This window comes from Pseudorca crassidens, chromosome 1 (genome assembly GCF_039906515.1).
Source record: "Pseudorca crassidens isolate mPseCra1 chromosome 1, mPseCra1.hap1, whole genome shotgun sequence".
Classification (NCBI taxonomy): Eukaryota; Metazoa; Chordata; class Mammalia; order Artiodactyla; family Delphinidae; genus Pseudorca; species Pseudorca crassidens.
This window is the reverse complement of record NC_090296.1, coordinates 187,212,359-187,233,308: the sequence shown is the minus strand read 5'-3', so window position 1 is coordinate 187,233,308 and position 20,950 is coordinate 187,212,359. Positions and strand designations below refer to the sequence as shown.

Genomic DNA, 20,950 nt, shown 5'->3' with positions numbered 1-20,950 from the left:
GACCAATCGCTACATTATAGGATCAACCGGCTGCTTGTAATTAGTCTTGTCTGAGAGGCGTAAGAGGGTCCGCCCACGCTGTGGTGTAAAATGTAGTCAGTAAGGGGCATGGCGGCTGAGTTGCCATTAACTACCTGGGAGCTTGGTCGCGGACCCTGTGTTCTCCCCGGGGTCTCATCTGTAAGTTGAAGGGCTGAGTCCAGGATGACCCTCCTGCTCTCATTCTTAGATGCTCACCCAGGGACCAAACACTCCTTTCTTTCTCATCTCATCTCACTTCCATATTCCCCCCCTAATAATTCCCAATTTATCCATAACTCCAGGAACTGATGCCAGTGGACAGAGCTGAACTGCCATAGCCTGTCCGAGTTTTCCTCCCTGAAATCAAAGAGCTAAGCTCCAAACCTGAAAAGGAAAAGAAAATCCCAAAGACAAGGTTCTACCTTCAGAGAACTTGCAAATCAGGCTCCCACACGTCTGTAATGAGGGAATGTTGAGAGCATGAAGACCAGTCAGAAAACTGAGCCTCAATTGACTGCTCATTTCCAGGTGACCTTGGCATTGTTCCTTGATAAACAGAAATGAGAATTTCTAGGATTATTTCAAGTTGAGATGGTGGTACCCAACCAGCACCTTGATGATCACCGGCTTATACCTTCCCCAACTCAAGTACCTGGGGCGGGGCGGGGAGGAGGGTCAAGCCATGATCAATCCAGGAAGGCAAGGCTCTTTCAAGCAGTCTCTGAATAAAAGCAGGTATAAGCATCATTATGAACACACATGATGATTTTAGGCTTCTATCCAAGCAATTAGCACAGCAGCAGTACAAGTTTGCAAGACTTGACAAGACCAGCATAGAAACAAGTATCAACATCACCTTTTAAAAATGTACGGTCTAAGACACGAAGAGTACCGAAGAAGCAGAACTACAAAATAAACAACTAACGAGCCACACCTTGGGACGAAAAATCCAAGAAGTCTTCATAATACTCCCACCCTGCGTTCAACCGTTCATCCGTATTTTCTTCTCCATGTTTACATCAGCTCCTCAGCCCAAGATCTAATACTTAACTTTGTAACATGGTATCATTTATAATAAAATTACTTACAACATTTCATTATTTAAATTATTATTCCTCCTTTGGTTTCTAGAAACATTTTTGTTCATAATTCTAACATTAACTAGGGCACATGAACTCTGGTCCTTTAAGAAGAAATATGACAAACACCTTAAGTCACACACACACACACACACACACACACACACACACACACACACACCCCAAAAGAAGACATTGCCATTTGGCAATCTTAATGTCACACGAATTTTTCTTCCAGAGAAAAAGATTCAGTGAATACTTTTTTTTTCCCTAGCACAGCTGGTTTTTAAATGGCATTATAAAGCAGATGGAATGCTAATAACCAAAAGCCAGAGGGCTGATTAGGCTGTTTGCAATCTGCACTTCACAAATAAAGAACTGCTCCAGAAAAGCAAAGGTCACTTAAAATGAATTGCATTCAATAAAGAGCTTCGGTAGGGACACCAGGGCTAGCCATTATTGATTGCCATAAAATTCTCTGGCCAAGGAGAAATGCAGCCTTGTCAGAGACTTCTCCTGGCGTGGAAGGACTGACTCAATTGAACTGTGGTTCGTCTTATTTGGTGAGCCACTGCAGCACGTGTGAAACTCCCTGTGCACATGTATTAATCGAATGGATGCACATGTCACTCCATTAATCAGATGCTCAGTAAAGTGCTTCTGCGCCAGGAGGAGGCCAGGCTCATGAGGAAACAAAGGTCTGAACCCAGGTTCATGTGCTCACAAATGAAAGAGGGAAGGATCACTTGTAAGGCACATCACCTCGTCTCTCTCTGAAGCATCTAAAAACGTCGTTTTATTCAGTCACGAATCGCTGGTCCGTAGCGTGGTCTGTTCATTCTGAGCCTCCCTTCTACCTCTGCTTCACTCTGAGCAGATGCGTGTACACTATGTTCCAGATTCTCACCTGAGCAGCCAGTGAGGCAAGACCCAGGGCGGAGCTGATGCTTCTTGGAGGCGTGACAGACATCCACGTGACAGACAGTAGCTCAGATGTGACTGAAAGACCCTTCTGGCTCACGTGCACAAATTATTCCAAAATGCCTGAAATTCTGCTCACTGGACTAACTCCTTGGCCAACGCAGGGTCTTCTTTGCAGGGGTCTCCCTGCCCTGTGCGCTGCCATTCACTCCTTCCAGTGCCTGGTGTCCCCTCCCATCATAGGGCAGCGTGGGCTTCCCACTGCTGGCTGTACCACTCAGGCCTCACCACTCCAGACACCATCAACGCCTTAGACCAGAATCACTGCACCTTGGCCCTTGCTGCAGACTAACCGAAACTGAGTTTCTGTGGTGGAGCCCACTCCTCTGTCGTTTTTGATTTTGGTTTTTCAATGATGGTAAGATAAACATAATATAAAATTACCGTCTTAACCATTTTTAAGTGTATGGTTCCGTGGCATTAAGTACATTCACGTTGCTGTGCAACTATCACCACCATCCATCTCCAGAGCTCTTTCCATGTTGCAAAACTGAAACTCTGTACCCATTTAATAATCACTCATCATTCTACTTTCTGCCTCTAAGCATTTCACTACTCTAGGTAGCTCATAAAAGTGGAATCTTATTTGTCCTTTCATGACTGAGTTAGTTCACTTAGCATAGTGTCCTGAAGGTTCATCCACGTTGAAGCATGTAACAGGATTTCCTTACTTTTTAAGGCTGAATAATATTCCATTGTATGTGCAGACCACCTTTTGTGTATCCATTCTTCCACTGGTAAACACCTGGGTTGCTTCTACCTCTTGGCTGTCATGAATAATCCTCCCACGAACACGGGCGTACAAAAATCTCTTTGCGTCCCAGCTTTCAGTTCTATTGAGTACACACCATGAAGCTGAATTGTTGGGTCATATGGTAATTCTGTTTGTAACTTTTTTTTTGAGGAACGACCACACTGTTTTCCTAGCAGCTGCATCATTTATTCTGTAGTTTTTAAGATGTTCCGGGATGTCTGTGATGAGAATGAGAACGTGGAAAACCAGTGCTGGGCCCGTTAGAACCATTTCCATTCTATTAACTCTGAAAACAGCCCAAGTTGGTACTTACAGATTAATACGGGCCCCCTGAAGATAATACTTCAACCAAAAAGGAATGAAAAGTGTAAACCAAAAAAAAAAAAAAAAGTGTAAACCAGGATTAAGAGAATTTAAAACGAACTTTTGCTTTTGAGTCACACTTCAAAAACAGCACAGCCGGCCTAAGATCTAAATCCTTTACTGTCCACAACAGACCGAGGAGAAAGTAATCAGCGCCAAGCATACAATTTATACAATTTATGTCTGTGATTAGCCATTCTATGTCTGATTTATGGATTTGGGGTAGATGGGTACCCATTTATTTTTCCTCTACAGAGCTCTATGCATGAAGTGTAATTCCAAATTTCTTTGCCTTTTCTGTGGTGTGTAATGAAAATCACAACCTTCTTGGAGACTTGGAACAGAATGCTTTCTTGTCCTTTATTCTTTCCTCAAAATAAAAATAGATACCAAAGAGAGTTTCATATTATATGCAAAATAAGCCCACTGGTTCCAGCCACATAACTCTTGGAATCACTACTTTTACCTGAGGAAACAACCAGTGTCAAGATGATAGTAATTCCAAAACAATCTGGAGTTTTATATGCTTAAATTATATCACCTTTCTGTTGTGTCACATCACATTATTATATCAGTAATATGCGCTTTAGCTAATGCAAAGAAACACTTCCCTGAATGTATACTTCACAAAGCTGGATATATGAATTTTCTTGCAGGTAAATTAATTTCAATAAATGCCAAGAAACTTAAAGTGCTTTGGCAAAGACTGACGGCTTTTATGCTGGCTTGGGAAAACGACGGCTCTGAATTAAAGCAGGGCCCCAGACCACCCGTTCAGGGGTCTTGCCCAAGCGCAGTGCTAAGGCTCACCCCGGGGGGTTCCTCCCAGCTCTACTCACCTGCACGATTCTCACGCCCTCCCCAGGGCCTGCTCCAGCCCTGCCCACCTTCCACCTCCTGCTCTAGTGCACGCGGCCTTGGCTTCTATCTGTGGCTTCCTTGTATGGACTTCTGTGAACCTGCTTCACATCTTACCTCCCCAACTCTACTGAATGTTTCACGAAGGAAAGCAAACCTCGAAGTTTTTTTCTGTTACATCCTTATTTTACTATCTCCTCATTCCTGCCCACCTCCTCACCCTGAACACAAACACACACACACACAAACACACACACACACACACACACACACACACATACACACACGCAGCTGAATGCTGGAACTGGACAGAAAAAAAGGAAAAAAGACTGGGTATGTTGAGTAATAGGAAAGCTAGAGAGCACTTTTTTTTTTTTATGGTTGTAAACATCTCTTTTTTCATTATACAATGAAGACACAGACGTGAAAAAATGTTGGAAAAGAGAGAGAAAGGTGAAAACACTACCACAGCCCCATCACCCTAACTCCCCAACCGTGTAAGAGTCAGAGAATATTTCCTCCTGCCTTCCGTCCTATGCCTGGATTCATTTCTTAGCTGGTATCATACTTCCCCTGCTCTGTTCAGAGAGCGTATGAAGTTTTTCTTGCGTCTCGAGTCTCTCTTTAGACTCTCCTCTCAAAAGCTCCTCTGCTACTGCCTCCTCCTTGCAGGTATTTTCTGGGGCTCATCTCTGCTCTCTGTGTGAGCTAATCTCATCCCTATGACTGCTGCCACACTGGTACCTGCAGTTCCCAAACCACGTGCGCAGCTGCCCTGACGTCACAGCCAGTGCACAGATGCGCTGTGGGATGCATTAAATTTCGGAGGGAAACACAGCCATATTCAACACTTGTTGAACACTGTGCAAAATACAAGCTTGAGGTAGCTCCCGGTTTCAACATGAGATCGCTCACATTCCCTTGGATGATGTCATCTTTGCAAAGTGGGCTCCTGAGAAGTAGTTGTGATAAAAAGCAAGATCTGTACAAAAATCAAGGTGGAACAAGAAATGGTGCCCCACCTGTGTCCAATGCTTGAGAAGCTGTGCAGTATCCAATGGTACACACATCCCATTGCTAAGTTTTCTCCGGAGAAACAGAAACAGTAGAGTGTGTGTGTGTGTGTGTGTGTGTGTGTGTGTGCGCGCGCGCGCGCGCATGTGTGTATGTATGTGTGTACAGAGAGAAAGAGATTGATTTTAGGAATTGGTTCATGCCATTGTAGGGGCAAGCAAGTCCCAAGTCTGCAAGGCAGGCCAGCAGGCTGGGACGTCGTGAAGAGCTGGTGATGCAGCTGAGTCTGAAGACAGTCTGGAGGCAGAATTCCCTCCTCCTCCAGAGAGCCTGGCTGTTCTCTTAAGGCCTCAGGAAGACTGGGTGAGGCCCACCCACATTATGAAGAGTAACCTGCTTTTCTGAAGGTCTACCGATTCAAACGTTCATCTCATATAAAAATTACCTTCGCAGCGGCATCCAGACTGGTGCTTGACCAAATGAATACATGGATACTAGGCCAAGCCAAGTTGGCACATGAAATTAACCATCACTTAAGAATGAAAAAGATATATGTACTTCCTTTCAGTGTGTACAATTATATTTTCAATTGGCCACTAAATTGTTAGGACATAAATTCTAATTAAGTTGTACGGACTCTACTGCCTAAACGAACAGAGCTCTCAGGTATTTCTTTTGGCCCAGGGGCACGGAGAATATCGCGACCAGAAAAAGCTTAAGAACGCGCCTATAGGCTTTGTGACCACCTAGAGGGGTGGGATAGGAAGGGTGGGAGGGAGATGCAAGAGGGAGGAGATATGGGGATATATGTATATGTATAGCTGATTCACTCTGTTATAAAGCAGAAACTAACACACCATTGTAAAGCAATTATACTTCAATAAAGATGTTTAAAAAAAAAACAACGCACCTATACATTGATGGCTGCAGTCCAGCCTGTATTCCCCAAATCCTGACATACATATTCTATGTTTGTGGATATACATGTGTCCTAAGTGCACTTCAATATACAGGTAGATTCTAGGGACTTCCCTGGTGGCACAGTGGTTAAGAATCTGCCTGCCAGCACAGGGAACATGGGTTCGAGCCCTGGTCCGGGAAGATCCCACATGCCGCGGAGCAACTATGCCCGTGCACCACAACTACTGAGCCTGTGCCCTAGAGCCTGCAAGCCACAACTACTGAGCCTGTGTGCCACAACTACTGAAACCCGCGCACCTAGAGCCCGTGCTCCGCTACGAGAAGCCACCGCAATGAGAAGCCCATGCACCTGAACGAAGAGTAGCCCCTGCTCGCCGCAACTAGTGAAAGCCCATGCACAGCAATGAAGACCCAACGCAGCCAAAAATAAAATAAATTTATTAATTAATTTAAAAAATATATATACATGTAGGTTCTAAATTCATGTCAATATACATGTACATTCCAAAGAGGAGAATTTCCACAGTTACCTCACCTCAAATGTTCCTAAACTCAATTTCTTATTTCCTCCACGAAATCTACTGTCAGTCTGACTCCCAACAAAGTATTTTTGTTTTTTTTTGCGGTACAGGGGCCTCTCACTGTTGCGGCCTCTCCCGTTGCGGAGCACAGGCTCCGGACGCGCAGGCTCAGCGGCCATGGCTCACGGGCCCAGCTGCTCCGCGGCATGTGGGATCTTCCCGGACTGGGGCACGAACCCGTGTCCCCTGCATCGGCAGGCGGACTCTCAACCACTGCGCCACCAGGGAAGCTCCCAACAAAGTATTTTTTAATCCTCACCACTCTTCCTCCCCATTAACTATCCAGTCCACCCCCATCATGGCACTCTCTTGAAGCAGTATAATACAATGATTTTTACCTATGTCACAAATTATGGGCTTATAATTTTTTAGTGGATAATGTTTATTTTTCACTTCTTCTCTGTCTTTGTATTTAGAAAAAGCAGTCAAGATAGCTTAGAGACAGTATCCGGCCTGGTGATAAATAAGGATTCTTTTTAAGGGAAATTCTCCTTGATTTAGAGAATAACAACACTCTAAAATATTGCCTCTAGTGAAACATTCTGAAGGCAGACATTTCATGAAAGCGAGTCTTGATGTGATGAGGCCATCCCACACTCATGAACTTGAGCCCTCCCCTACTGACCCCCGCCCTCGCCCTCCCTCTGTTCTAGTGATGAGCCCAGCCCCACCCAAAGAGCTGAGTCTGTGGGTGGCTTAAAAGACAAGTGTAACATTTGACCTTATAAAGCAAAAACCAAAGGCAGAAAATGCTGAAAAAAAGAAAAAAACCCAAAACATTCATTTTATCTGTTTTCCCCCGAGAGCATAAGTATCTTTGAGCGAAAGATAGTAAACTATCACTGTACGAAAAACTTTGATTGAAAACTCTCTTTTTCATTTATTTCTCATAATTAAAGCTGGAAACCACTAGAAGTTAGTTCCTCTATTATTTCATTTTTGTTGGCAATATCTGCTCTATTGAATAAAGATGTGTTCCATGAGGCATAATAATATTTATGGAGCTGCACTCCTGAGATACCAAGGCAATGTGATTTTTCCCTCTCAAGGAGGGGAACTTGTTATTCATTGAGGGCAGTAGGTTTGCCATTTAGAAGAAGCCAGCCCATACCATTTGCAGCAATATGGATGGACCTAGAGATTATCATCCTGAGTGAAGTTAAGTCAGACAGAGAAAGACGAGTATCATATGATAACCCTTATATGTGGAATCTAAAAGAAGGGTACAAATGGACTTATCTGTAAAACAGAAATAGAGTTACAGATGTAGAAAACAAACTTACGGTTACCAAGGGGTAAGGGGGCGGGGGGGAGGGATTAACCGGGAGATCGGGATTGACATATACACACTACTATATATAAAATAGGTAACTAATAAGGACCTACTGTGTAGCACAGTACTCTGTAATGACCTATATGGGAAAAGAGTCTAAAAAAGCGTGGATATATGTATATGTATAGCTGATTCATTTTGCTGTACACTTGAAACTAACACAACACTGTAAGTCAGCTATACTCCAATAAAAACTTTAAAAATAAATAAATAAACTAAAAGAAGCCAACCCATTCAAATGGAGCTTCTGGCCCCAGCTGAGTGAATGCTGCTATCACCAGCCCTCAAGATACCTCAAGAAGTAGGCAGCCCTGTAAAAAATTCAGTATTCTAGTGAAAACAAACACCAAAAGGCTAAAAATAAACGATAACTCAGAGACTAAGTCCATAAACTATTTGATTAATGCTAAAAACCAGGAAGTATTACAGTCTGAATGTATTTATCTAATAGAAAAACAAGTTTGCACTATGAGATTTACAATGAAGGCAGCAAGAAATAAATAAACTCAAAACTGGGGCTTTGGGGATGAGCAACAAATATGATGTAAAAACGCATCTGACAAAAGAACAGCACAGTAAACGTATTTATGTTTCTCTGTGAAAGTACTTTCTTGGTTTATCCTCCTTGGCCAATGTATACATTTTTGGACAATGAACTAGGGGAAAACCTATAGGCTGACTTGCATATTACAATATTTTTTCATATACGAATTTCTCCACTCAGTCAACATTTATAATAATTTATAATTCCAGCATTTTCTAGACTACACAATCTCACCAGCCCCCGAGACAGAGTAAACATAACCTGATTTTTCCAACACTATTGCTAAAAATAAAAGGACCACACAGTCAGTATCTCTCGCAGAAGAACCATTGGAACAGGCAGTTTTCTTTAAATTCATTTCATTCAAAGCCTTTGGAAAATTAGCAATTCTCCCTGTAAGACCACAAAATACTGGTGCGAGAAGGGATATATGCGGACCTCTAGTCACTGGCTTGGAAATATATTATTTTTAAAAAATTTACAATGTTGTGTTAGTTTCAGGTGTACAGCAAAGTGATTCAGTTATACATATGTATACATACATGTATATATATTTCAGATTCTTTTCCATTAGAGGTTATTACAAGATACTGAATATAGTTCCCTGTGCTATATAGTAGGTCCTTGTTGTTTATCTATTTTATATATAGTAGTGTGTCTATGTTAATCCCAAACTCCTAATTTATCACCCCCCTCCTTCCCTCTTTGGTAACTGTAAGTTTGTTTTCAACACCTATGAATCTTACAAAACAGAAACAGACTCACAGATCTATCATTGTACCATTTTTTTAGATTCCACATACAAGTGATATCATATGATATTTGCCTTTCTCTGATTTACTTCACTTAGTATGATAATCTCTAGGTCCATTCATGTTGCTGAAAATGTACTATTTTTTAAAAATCTGAGCTGGGAAGCTTTCCTCTTGGTAGGTAAAAGCGATGACATTTTGGTTGAAGAAGGGGGTGGGGTCAGGGGCTTCCCTGTCTTCTCAGGCTGCTCTCCGCCCCAGTCTGCAAGAACAAAGAGTCATTGAAGGGAAATGGGATGCATTCTGAAGCCATTTTGGTGGTCTTTTCTAGAAGGAGAGCGTCAAGAGTTGATGGGGTCAGCTAGGCATGGACACAGGGTATTTGGGGAGCAAGTCCACTCTGTACCGTAAAGTAAGTTCAAGAACACTCAGAATTCCATCCGCTTAGTATTTTGAAGTGTAATGTTGAAGTTTATGGTCAAATCCATTACCTCACACAGGGTGACAACTCATCCTGGTTTGCCCAGGACTTCCCCAGTATGAAAACTGGAAGTCCCATGTCCCGGGAACCCCCTCTCTGCTGGCAAAGGGGGACAGGGCAGTTAGATACTCTACCCTCCACATAATACTATAGAATCGCCCCTGCTGGCAGCTGACCTCACTTTGAAGCGTCTCCAACCACAGCCATCCAGCAACCGATGAAGAGCCCAGATTGAGGGCTACCTGTTGGAGTAGACGCATTACCCAGAGCACATGAAGGAAACCTGGAATTTCCTACATCATCAGGATGTGTACTGAACATATGAAAAGCACTGGCTGAAGATGTTCTAGACTGGACTCCACCTCATCTTTAGGTAGAAAGGGATACCCAAAGTGTTTAAAGAAAGCATTTTCAGTTTAGTAGATAACTGTCTTCTTTACTGTCCTCATTACATCAGATCTCTTTTAGATCAACTCCTTTTATCCACTATTAGATAATATCACGATAAACTTTGCAGTTACCGTTTAAATGATCAAAAGTCAAAATCATCGCAAATAACAAAATGTGTTTAGTATAATCTGATACTGTTTCACTGGTCATGTTTTTAAAATACTTAACTCCCATTCTGGCAACAGACAAAATGACAATTGTTTCCATCAGTGGATATCTCACTTGAAAACACACTAAGACTCAGAGCGCAGGGGCAGGAGATCCAGCTGATGTGCTGAGTCGAGGCAGGATGCGAATAAATCTGCCCCCTGTGAAAACAGAGAAGTGCTGTTTGCAGGATTCACCACAGATTCACCTCTTCCTTTCAAACAGTCTCCAACACCCAGGATCACTCTCTAGAAACGAGGTGGAAAAGCATGTAGTTTGCCCTGTGTTCTATCTCCTCTAACTACAGGATCTCCTCTTTTGAAGCAGAAGATCTGACAAAGACAGAGAAGAATTCCTGTTTGCCCTGGTAATCCTGTGAAACTCTTGGGCTCGTTTTCACCTTTGAAAAACACCCACTCTCTGCCTCAAATTTGATTCTCCCTTTCTTTAAGATAGCAGCACTGATTTTCTGCAGTTATCTTTTTTTTTTTTTTTTTTTTTTGCGGTACACGGGGCCTCTCACTGTTGCGGCCTCTCCCGTTGCGGAGCACAGGCTCCGGACGCGCAGGCTCAGCGGCCATGGCTCACGGGCCCAGCCACTCCACGGCATGTGGGATCTTCCCGGACCGGGGCACGAACCCGCGTCCCATGCGTTGGCAGACGGACTCTCAAGCACTGCGCCACCAGGGAAGCCCTGCAGTTATCTTTAACATCAGTAGCTAAGGCAACTGCTCCTGACTGCTTTGTACACCTTCTCCTCGTTGTAAGGTTCCTGTACATTGCATCCCTCCCTGCACCTTTAACCTTTTCCACACCCCTTCCTTTCTCTGCATTAGCCTTTCAGAGATGGTTCTGGGTATTGCTGGGTCCCACGGAAGACCCTCAGTGCTAGAGATGGTCAACATTAAGGCTAGATGAAGAGCCACCCAAGAGACCCACATGGGTTCCTGGGTAAACAATGGGCTTGTTTTGTAGATAGCAGACGTGATCAAATAACACATCTGAACCTCCATCAACAACCAAGGCAGCTAAGTGGAACTGCAGCAGGGCTCCTTCCACACACAAACTGTGCTTGCAGCACCTGTGAAAGTGCCTCTCTGGACAGATGGCACAACTTTGCCGAGCTAAGGGGTCATTCCTCTGTAAAATGGTCCTGAGCTGCTGCTTACCTGCCCCGCCCCAGGAGTCTTCACCCTGTTATCAAGATGCTTACATTTCAGGCAGAAATGTTGGCACAGATTAATGGGGCTAGTCCTCTGCAGAGCCATGCAGTGGGTTCCCTTCATTTTATAACATGTAAACAGAACTAGAGGAGGAGTTGCATAAGGCTGAACAAGGCAATAAGGATTTATTTTCTAAATGAAAGTATGGAATAATAGGTGTTGTTGAAGCTCCCTTGCTGAGGATTGTCTTTCAGATGCGAATAAGGTTGGTCCCATGGTTCCCAAGGACGCCCACCAAAACCATTACAGCAGTTCTGTAAACCAACACTCAGCTCCTATATCATGGCCTATAACCTTTAGCCTGATGGCAATTCCAAGCTGGGCGTTGTCAACTGATGAGAAAACCCCCATCCAAAGAATCCTCTCTCACAAGGCTGCTTCACTAGGTTTCCACAAAATAGTCAAAATGAACACATTTCTGCAGGTGGTACCCAAAGAAGCAAAACAATCATTCTCTAAAACTTACCCCCCTCTGTAGAAGGGCACCTGACATGAAAACACACCAGAGATTCGTATCGACTTCGTACTGGAAACTTCCATTTGGCTCTAAACCCAGGCAGCTTTAGCAACACAACCCACAGATATTTCCACTTCCTTTCCTCTTAATTGGACAGTTGATGAGCCTCACACTCAACATTCATGGGCTCTTCTGAACACAGTCACACCGCTCACTCTGTAATAAGAGCATTTAATCACTAGGCTACTTTTCCCACGTCTGCCAACGAGAGCACTCCATCCTGCGCTAATATCAGTGCTTGCCATCAGACGGAACGACAGCTTCACTCTCAGCTCTACTGACAACCAGGGCGCCTGGCACTGTCCTCAGAGAAACATGTATAAGTCTACCCTCCCAAGTTCCCTGCAAATTAACTGCAGGGCTTCCCTGGTGGCACAGTGGTTGAGAATCTGCCTGCCAATGCAGGGGACATGGGTTCGAGCCCTGGTCTGGGAAGATCCCACATGCCACGGAGCAACTAGGCCCGTGAGCCACAACTACTGAGCCTGCGCGTCTGGAGCCTGTGCTACGCAACAAGAGAGGCTGCGACAGTGAGAGGCATGCGTATTGCGATGAAGAGTGGCCCCCGCTTGCCGCAACTAGAGAAAGCCCTCGCACAGAAACGAAGACCCAACACAGCCAAAATTAAATAAATAAATTTATTAATTAAAAAAAAATTAACTGCAAAATATGTCCCAGTTTCCTGTTGATCTTCATCAAGAGGTTCATCGGAGGAGATGATGGAGGGAAGGAGAATACTGGTGGTGCTAAATTTCCCTTCACATGTTATTAAACCAAGTCTCTCCTACCAGTTTCCACACCTGGCATATTCTTAAATGCTGGTTTGCAGAAAATCTATGACTTAGAGTTCCACTTTAACCTTCCCACAGCAGAAAACATATTCAGCCTTCTAGGCGCTTCTATTTATATCCATTTTTCCTGAAATGACTTGTGGATTGGCCCCCATTAGCTGGAATCTTCTTCTTGCTTTCGTGCCCAAAGGCTCCGTGTGGGAGCAGACATCCTGGGCATAAGTCTCCCTCCTTTGGAGGAAAAGCTTTGGCCCTGAAGAGGAGGCCCAGGTTCCACAAATAAACTGTTGACATCATCTGCCCCTCCTTGTGTCACCTTAGGTATCCAGAGAATCCAACACCGGCCCAGGGAGGAACATAAAATTCCGCTGCAAGAAGAGTCCACTTTGCAGGGCACAGAGCTTCTTATCAGTGGGCCATAGGGTCAGTGAGTCTAAAAAAGCTGCTATGTTTCTGCCCTCTTCCCCCTGTCTCTGCTGCTGAACAAAGTTCAGGAGTCATCTGTCAAATCCGTCACTTTTCTTGTCTATAAAAAGCCCCTATCTGGGCTTCCCTGGTGGCGCAGTGGTTGAGAGTCCGCCTGCCGATGCAGGGGACACGGGTTCGTGCCCCGGTCCGGGAAGATCCCACATGCCGTGGAGTGGCTGGGCCCGTGAGCCATGGCCGCTGAGCCTGCGCGTCCGGAGCCTGTGCTCCGCAACGGGAGAGGCCACAACAGTGAGAGGCCCGCGTACCGCAAAAAAAAAAAAAAAAAAGCCCCTACCCATTCCAACTGCATTTCTTTTTCACCTTTAGGAAGTAAAAAAGGAGACATTTTTATTTTCTGGAAGAGCCTTGTTTTTCCCAGATGACAGAAAAGAGACAAATGATTTTTAACACCCTGACTCCAGAAGAATATGTGTCTCTTAGTGAGATATAAGGAACCCTAACTCAAACTGAGAGGCCACCGCTGCAGTACTGCCCTGCACGGAATCAGTTATCAGGGTTTGAAGGTGATTCTTTCAGGTAATCAGGTAGAAACAGTTACATACAGCTGCAACCATGGGCTAAGAAATGTAACATAATTGGCGTCACTGATTCACTCAGAAAACAGCTCCGTACTGGTCCCGTGGTCTTTTTTTCTCATCACCGTCTCCCAAGCAAATATCAAAGAAGATTACAGTGGATACCTACAACATTACTGATACCTTCAGCCAATATTTACTACTTGACTCCTGTGTACAAGGCCAGGTGTGAAGCTCAGACACGTGTCCAACTAAGGTCAGTTCACTGCCTTCAAGATGCGTAGACAACAGCAGAGCAGCTGGCGAAAGAAAGCTTCCTTCCCCACCTCTGCCAACATAAATCAGTCTCACTCATCCTCCCAATGGTCACGGGGCACAGGCTATGACCTAACGCATATCTGATCCTGGGGCTGCATTACACATGCAGAGCACAAAGCTCTGAATGTGGGGTCACTATGGATCCCCCCAGAGAGCCTGGGCTCCCCTATTATGATTGCTGGCATTATGGGAAACAGCAGCTTTTGACTTAAGGAGATCCCCTGCTCAAACTTCAAGTATTTAAATGACTAGTAATTGACATTTGAATATTTGACAATATTCAATTATGCATGTCTTACGAAAGTTTTGGAGGAACCTTTGGAATGAGGTCTCTGAACTCAGTAGAACCCCACTGGGTTCAACTGGTCTGCGTGAAAACAGAAACAAGAGAGGAGGATGTCTAATTTGTGATTTCAAACCATGGGATGTGTGACGGTTAATTTTATGTGTCAGTATGACTGGGCCACAAGGGGCCTGGATATTTGGTTAAATGTTATTCTGGGTGTGTCTGCGAGGGTGTTTTCTGGGTGAGATTAACATTTGAATGGGTAGACTGAGTAAAGCAGACTGTCCTCCCTAGTGTGGGTGGGCCTCAACCAATCAGCTGAAGACCTGAAGAGAACAAAAAGGTTGACCTCTCACTCACAAGAATAAGTGGGAACTCTTCCTACATTTCTGCCTAAGCTGGGACAGCAGTTTTTCCTGCCTGAGGACCTGAGCTGAAACATCAGCCCTTCCTGGGTCTTACACCTGCCCTTTTCAGACTGGAACTTCTCCCATTGTCACTCTTGGGTCTCCAGCTTACTAACTCTAGATCTTGGGAAATCTTAGCCTCTGTAACTGAGTGAGCCAATTCCTTATAATAAATTTCTTTATATATATATGTGTGTGTGTGTGTATGTATGTGTGTGTGTGTGTGTGTGTATATATATATATATATATATCTATCTCCTGTTGGTTCATTCCTCTAGAGAACCCTGACTAATATAGGATAGATAACTTTTATTTCCTAAAAAAAAGGAAAAGTTTTCACCTAGACTAGGCAAGAAAATAACAACCTCAAGGCTGACCACGAGTTGGCTTTCCAATCTTCAGCTTGTCCCTGTCTGTGCTAACCTGCACGACTAGAGTCACTCAGAGTCATCATCATCTTTTATTACCTGGTGGCCTTGGACATATTACTCTGAAAGCTTCAGTTTCCTCATCTGCAAAATGCAGATAACAGTGCATACTCACTGGGTTGCTGTAAGGATTAAATGAGATATACACATAAAGAGTTCTGAGCAGTGCCTGGTACACGGTAAAAGCGAAACAAATACTCATGGCTGGTATTCTTGTTACGTATAGTTTTTGAACAGCCATTTATTTGGTGGGTTAATAAGACATTTCCAGAAAGACTTTTCCTTTCTAATATCCAATTTAGAAGAAGCTGGAGATCCAAGAAAAAAAACTGGGCAATAATGATGCCAGAATTTGGGAGCCAACAGCACCAACAAATGTAAAAGTAACTATGTGCTCTCTGCCATAGTTTTCCTTTGGGAAAGCAGTTTCTTAAAAAAGACTAATTATTCACATTTTACAAGCGCAAACAACAATTTGTCTGCCACTGGTTGTAAGGACTGAGGAGAATAGGCTGCATCCTAAGAAGCCCCTGTATGTGGGTACCAGTGTGGTACAGAGAAATGCAGTGCATCAGTGTGGGAATAGGCAGCCACAAAGGAGTCAGCCTGTGCTAGGTGCCCAGAAGATGGTTTATCTCCATCACCTGCTTTAATTCTCTTATTTCAGGAAGTGGACATTATCCTGATCTTGTAGATGAGGAAACAGGAGACTAGAGCTTACTTAATTCGACTTAGGATCACACAGAAAATGGTAGCCATGATTCAAACCCAGGTCAGCTGGACTCAAGTCTATGACAATTTTGTATATTTCTACCAGTGTTGGCCAAAGCGTGTTCAGTGGGTCTGGATGTAAGGAGATGTAAGGCAGAGAATTCCACAGCCAAATATGTTGGGAGAAAGGCTGAGTTAAATAAAGGTTAATCAGGTTGTCTTCATTGCAGGTCTTTTCAGAGACTTCAGTATGCAAACCTATACTGTGGATTCCACAGTGTGATATAGTGTGCAATATTTGTCACATCATGGAAGCCCCTGTGCGTGTGCGTGTGAGATGCTCTACTGTTCCATGGAATAGAGTTTGGTAACCCCACGGTCATACCATCTTGCTTCCACCATGGCATCAAGGGCCAACTCTTTCTTCTTAACACCAGGATTTGTTTTCACTCTTTCTTCCACCCACTAACATTTTCCCTGTTTTTTCACACGATTGCTGTTCATTCATTTATAAAGTATGTTATGCTAGACATTATGCCTGGGACAAAGAAAATAAATGAGCCCTGGATATCAGCTAACATTTATCAGACACAACTAAGAACTTACTTTAGAATCCTGTTTCTGAGAGAGAAGGGCAGCGGGGATAAAAGAAGTAACTGGACGGATAAGCACAGGTTTTTCTGGCTGGATTCAACACCTTTGTCCCTTTCAAAAAACAACAGACAAAGCTCAGGGCCCAGGTTTGAATTAAACCATAAGAAGGTTGATGACTCGCCCTGTTCTCCATTCAGTAGACCTCACCTCATTCTCAGAGGGTAGGGGGAATTGCTTGTGATTTTGAACTTGGCCTGCGTCCAGTTGTCCAGACCACCCCGTCACTGCTTCACTGCAATCAATTATGCTAGGTCCACAATTCCTTTGATTCCCTTCCAACCCAAATTCATCCTTTCTGGGGTGACTCTCGACAGTCTAGCCAGTGTATTATCGATTGGCGTATGGAATCTGGAATGGCATTTCCATACGAGGCCCTATACATTCCTTTTCCAGGTTCCATTCTGAAACACATGTGCTATCAGTTAGCACGGGAGGCTGAGAAGGGACACGGCTGAGGAAAAGATGGGGAAGAAGAGCCAGGGGTTCACAAGGAAGGCTCCATACATCGCCTAGTGATAAAGGACACAGTCCCCAAACCACAGCTGTGACATGTCCTCACAGATAAGATAAATTGGTTTCTTGTACCCAATTATCTTGGGCTATAGTTTTCTTCTACAATTTTAAATGTCAACGGTCAGTTAAATATGGCTGCTGAAATCAAGAGGAATTTTCTAGGGCTCACGCCAGAGAAACCTATAGACTAGCAACCTAGGACTCAGGAGACTTAACCATCCTTTGTTTCCCGCAATAAAAAACCACTCAGCAGTTACTTTAGCAGGTCCATGGGAGGTTTTTCTCCACGGGGAGTGAGACAGCCTTCCTGCTCTGGCGTGCTGGGTGCAGACGGACACGATTCTATGTCAACGGGAAGGAAGGAGAGAGAGAGAGCATGGGGTCGGGCAGTGTCTACACGAAGGCGGCCCCCCAGAGCGTCAGCTCTCTTCCAAGTCTGACAGTGGGAAGCTTGACACAGAAATAACCCCACCAGCAGCCACATCTCTCAGGGATTAATCACACCCACCATCCACCCCTCCGAGCTCACAAAGGCTTTAGAACGTTAAGAACTCTCGAGAAGGAGTCTGACCTGGAGCTCGTGGAAAAGAAGAAATTAGACTCACAGGTCAACAACAGTTTCAAAAAGGAGACTTGTGAAGAACTTCAGAATCTAAAAGATGATCCGATATTGGGCAGGAAATACATCTATTATCAGAACAGAGGACCAGAAAGAAGCTTCTGTGACGGGGGAATAAGATAAAGTAAGACTTTTAAGAGAATCACGGACAGGAAAGTTGTTGCCCCATAATTATACAGCTTAGGCTTTAAAAAGTGGGGACATGACAGAAATCAAAGTATAAACATCTAGGTTATCGAGTGTCTGGCAGGGGGGAGCTGTCAATCTCCCCCTGCAGGAATGAGCAGTAGACACGAGGATGTAAAATGCAAAGGTTCAAGAGGAGAGGACCCCCAAAATACACAACAAGAGGAGACGAGACAGCTAGATATTAGACGGTTAAAGTGGCGAGACCAGAAATGTCACATTCCAAACTCTGGAAGACGAGATGTCCCTTTGCAGGACCCAACAGAGAACAGGAAGTGAAAGGGGACACCTGGCTCCAGGGCTACTGACCAAAGCAAAGTTATTTTTATCACTTGGAAGATGCTGCTGCTGAATGCAATGCTTCCCAGGCACGTATGTGATATGCGTCCAGCCTGCCCTGATGCACGCTACGGCTTCAGAGAATCGCTCCTGCTAAAGGCCGACTCTACCTGCAAGTCACTAAGACACGCCAGTGCCCAGAGAGGCAGCTTTAAATACCATGCCATGGAGTTTTGGAGAGAATTCACGTACATACGCACTTATTCTTCTTCCATCACATCTTTCGGGAATCTACACTGCTGTTAAGAGGAGGCTGTTTGGTTATCTATTGTGGCACTTAGGTTGGGAGCAGAATGATCCCCTACTTCAACTCCTTAAGATGCCAGAAGGCGCACGTACCACTGAGGGTTGTACAATATCAAAAATGGAACAGCCATGTCCAGAGTTGTAGCTTACCGGTGCTCTGGGGAAGCTGGATCGTGCATTGATCCTCTACGAAGACTGAACTTCCAGGTCAGTTGTGGTGGGTCTTCAGAGTAGAAAGGGCACATTATTAAGCTGCTGACAGTGACACCACCTAGTCCTGCCTGAAGGGTGATCAAATAAGTAGCTTCTATTCTTTTAAAAAAATAATAATAATAAGGTACTATTTTCCTGGAACAGGTACCAGTAGGTTAGCCAGAAGATCTTAATAAGAGGTTATATCAACCAGAATTTGGAGATAACTTTTTTTAACTTCATTGCTATGATAAGAGACTCTCCTTGCTTTATTTCCTTTTTTGGAGTGATCTCTTTCTTTCCTATCTAGATGTTGAAGACTTCTAAACATGCCCCAAACACGTCCGTCCAAGCCAAAGTCTCAGCTGAGTCCCAGAGCTATACTGCCAGCTGTCTAATGGATGCCCCATGGGCTCCACAAGGAGAACGCATGTCCAGGCAGAACTAGGGCATCTGGTCAACCTCCCCGTGACCCCACCTGCTCCTTGCCCTGGAATGATGTCACCACTCACCCAAGTAGATGCTGTAATCATCCTACCTGTAAGATGTCTCTCTAATGTGGTGTTCTCCCCATCACAAGCATTTCTACTTTCATTTGTTTAATTTTATTTTATAAAGACTGATATATTATTGAATGCGTGCCAGTCACTGGTCTATAAGAACTTTACAAGACCTTCACCATCTTTTGCCTTCATCACCAGAACCTCTTACCTGTCTCCCCCACCCGTCTGCTCTTCCTATGGCAGTCAAAGCAGCTTTGCCTACAATACAAATCTCATCACAGTACTTCCAGACTCTAAGTGTCTGAAGCTCCTCGTTTTCTATACTCCTTAGCATAGCCCATAATGACCTTTTTTAAAAAAAAAAAATGTATTTGTTTATTTATTTATTTTTGGCTACATTGGGTCTTCATTGCTGCACGCGGGCTTTCTCTAGTTGCGGCGAGCGGGGTCTACTCTTCGTTGCGGTACGCGGGTTTCTCATTGCGGTGGCTTCTCTTGTTGTGGAGCAAGGGCTCTAGGCGCGCGGGCTTCAGTAGTTGCAGCACGCAGGTTCAGTAGTTGTGGCTCGCGGGCTCTAGAGCGCAGGCTCAGTAGTTGTGGCGCACGGGCTTACATGCTCCGTGGCATGTGGGATCTTCCCGGACCAAGGATCGAACCTGTGTCCCCTGCGTTGGCAGGCGACTCTTAACCACTGCGTCACTAGGGAAGTCCCCGTAATGACCTTTATTACCTTCTCATCACGTGTTCTTCACTCTCTTCACACTCCCTATGAAGCTTATGTTGCAACCACAACAAACTAGGCACCTGCCCTCACCCTGCTTTTCCCTCTGACTGTGAGGGCTTTCTCTACCTGGAATCCCCACCGTCCTGCAAGTTTCAACCAGGGATCGGGAATTTTACTGAGAGAAGCATTTCCAAGCCTGGAGAACCCCAAGGGCAAATAATAAAACCCCAAGTGGACCCAAAACCAAACCCCAAGTGAAAACAAAACAGTTCAGAATGGATGACAGTTGCATGACTTTCTTAAGCACATGGTCAGGCCCAAAAAATAAAAAACGAGAACCTAATATAAAATTGCAAATGTTGAAGCAATGACAAACTGGAATACTTTTTCCATGCAAAAAGGAAATGTGGAGGAATTATACAGCTGTAGTCACAGAAGCAGCTGTTGAGTCAGCCAACTCGGAGAAGACAGGCATGGAAATCAGAGATTGATGATTTATGCTAATTTACTTATATTTGGTCTGAGTACTATCTATTTTGTACTTCTAAACCTCTTGTCAGCATCATTTCTGGTTCTACCCATTTCCAGCAAGTTTCATACAGCATTTTTTTCCAACTGTCTCTTCTCTGCTTTTACAGATTATGATGAAAAGGAATACGAAAATGCAAGTGAAACCACAGGCCACTTTCAGAAACTCCCACGTATGCGAATCTGAATTGCATGAACTCAAACGCAAGTGTTAGGGGTCCTGTGAGCGAGAACTTCTGCAAATTAACAGGAGAACACAAAGATGACCAAGACGTGACCTTGAATTCAAGGACTCACAGTTTTGGAAGAAAGACTCACAGCTAACAGGCTGGGATGTTCGACAATCCGTCTAACACCCAACTTGAGTGTGTCCTTCAAACTCAATCCTCCTCAGACCTGCCCCGCATCAGTCAATGAAAACATGAATCTTCCAGCTGCTAAAACCAAACCTTGTTTGTGATGACTCTTGACTTCCCTCTTCC

General features: G+C 44.2%; 1 protein-coding gene and 1 long non-coding RNA gene across 19 annotated transcripts in view; one reads left to right on the top strand and one right to left on the bottom strand.

The window, feature by feature from the left end:
• Positions 1-20,950, bottom strand: part of KIAA1217 (KIAA1217 ortholog) — a 772,703-nt gene that overhangs the window by 222,002 nt on the left and 529,751 nt on the right. The window lies entirely within an intron of this gene.
• LOC137205277 (uncharacterized) lies at positions 18,381-20,916 on the top strand. The gene is made up of 2 exons (XR_010934080.1): positions 18,381-18,728; positions 20,579-20,916. It is a non-coding gene; the product is annotated as an uncharacterized lncRNA (long non-coding RNA).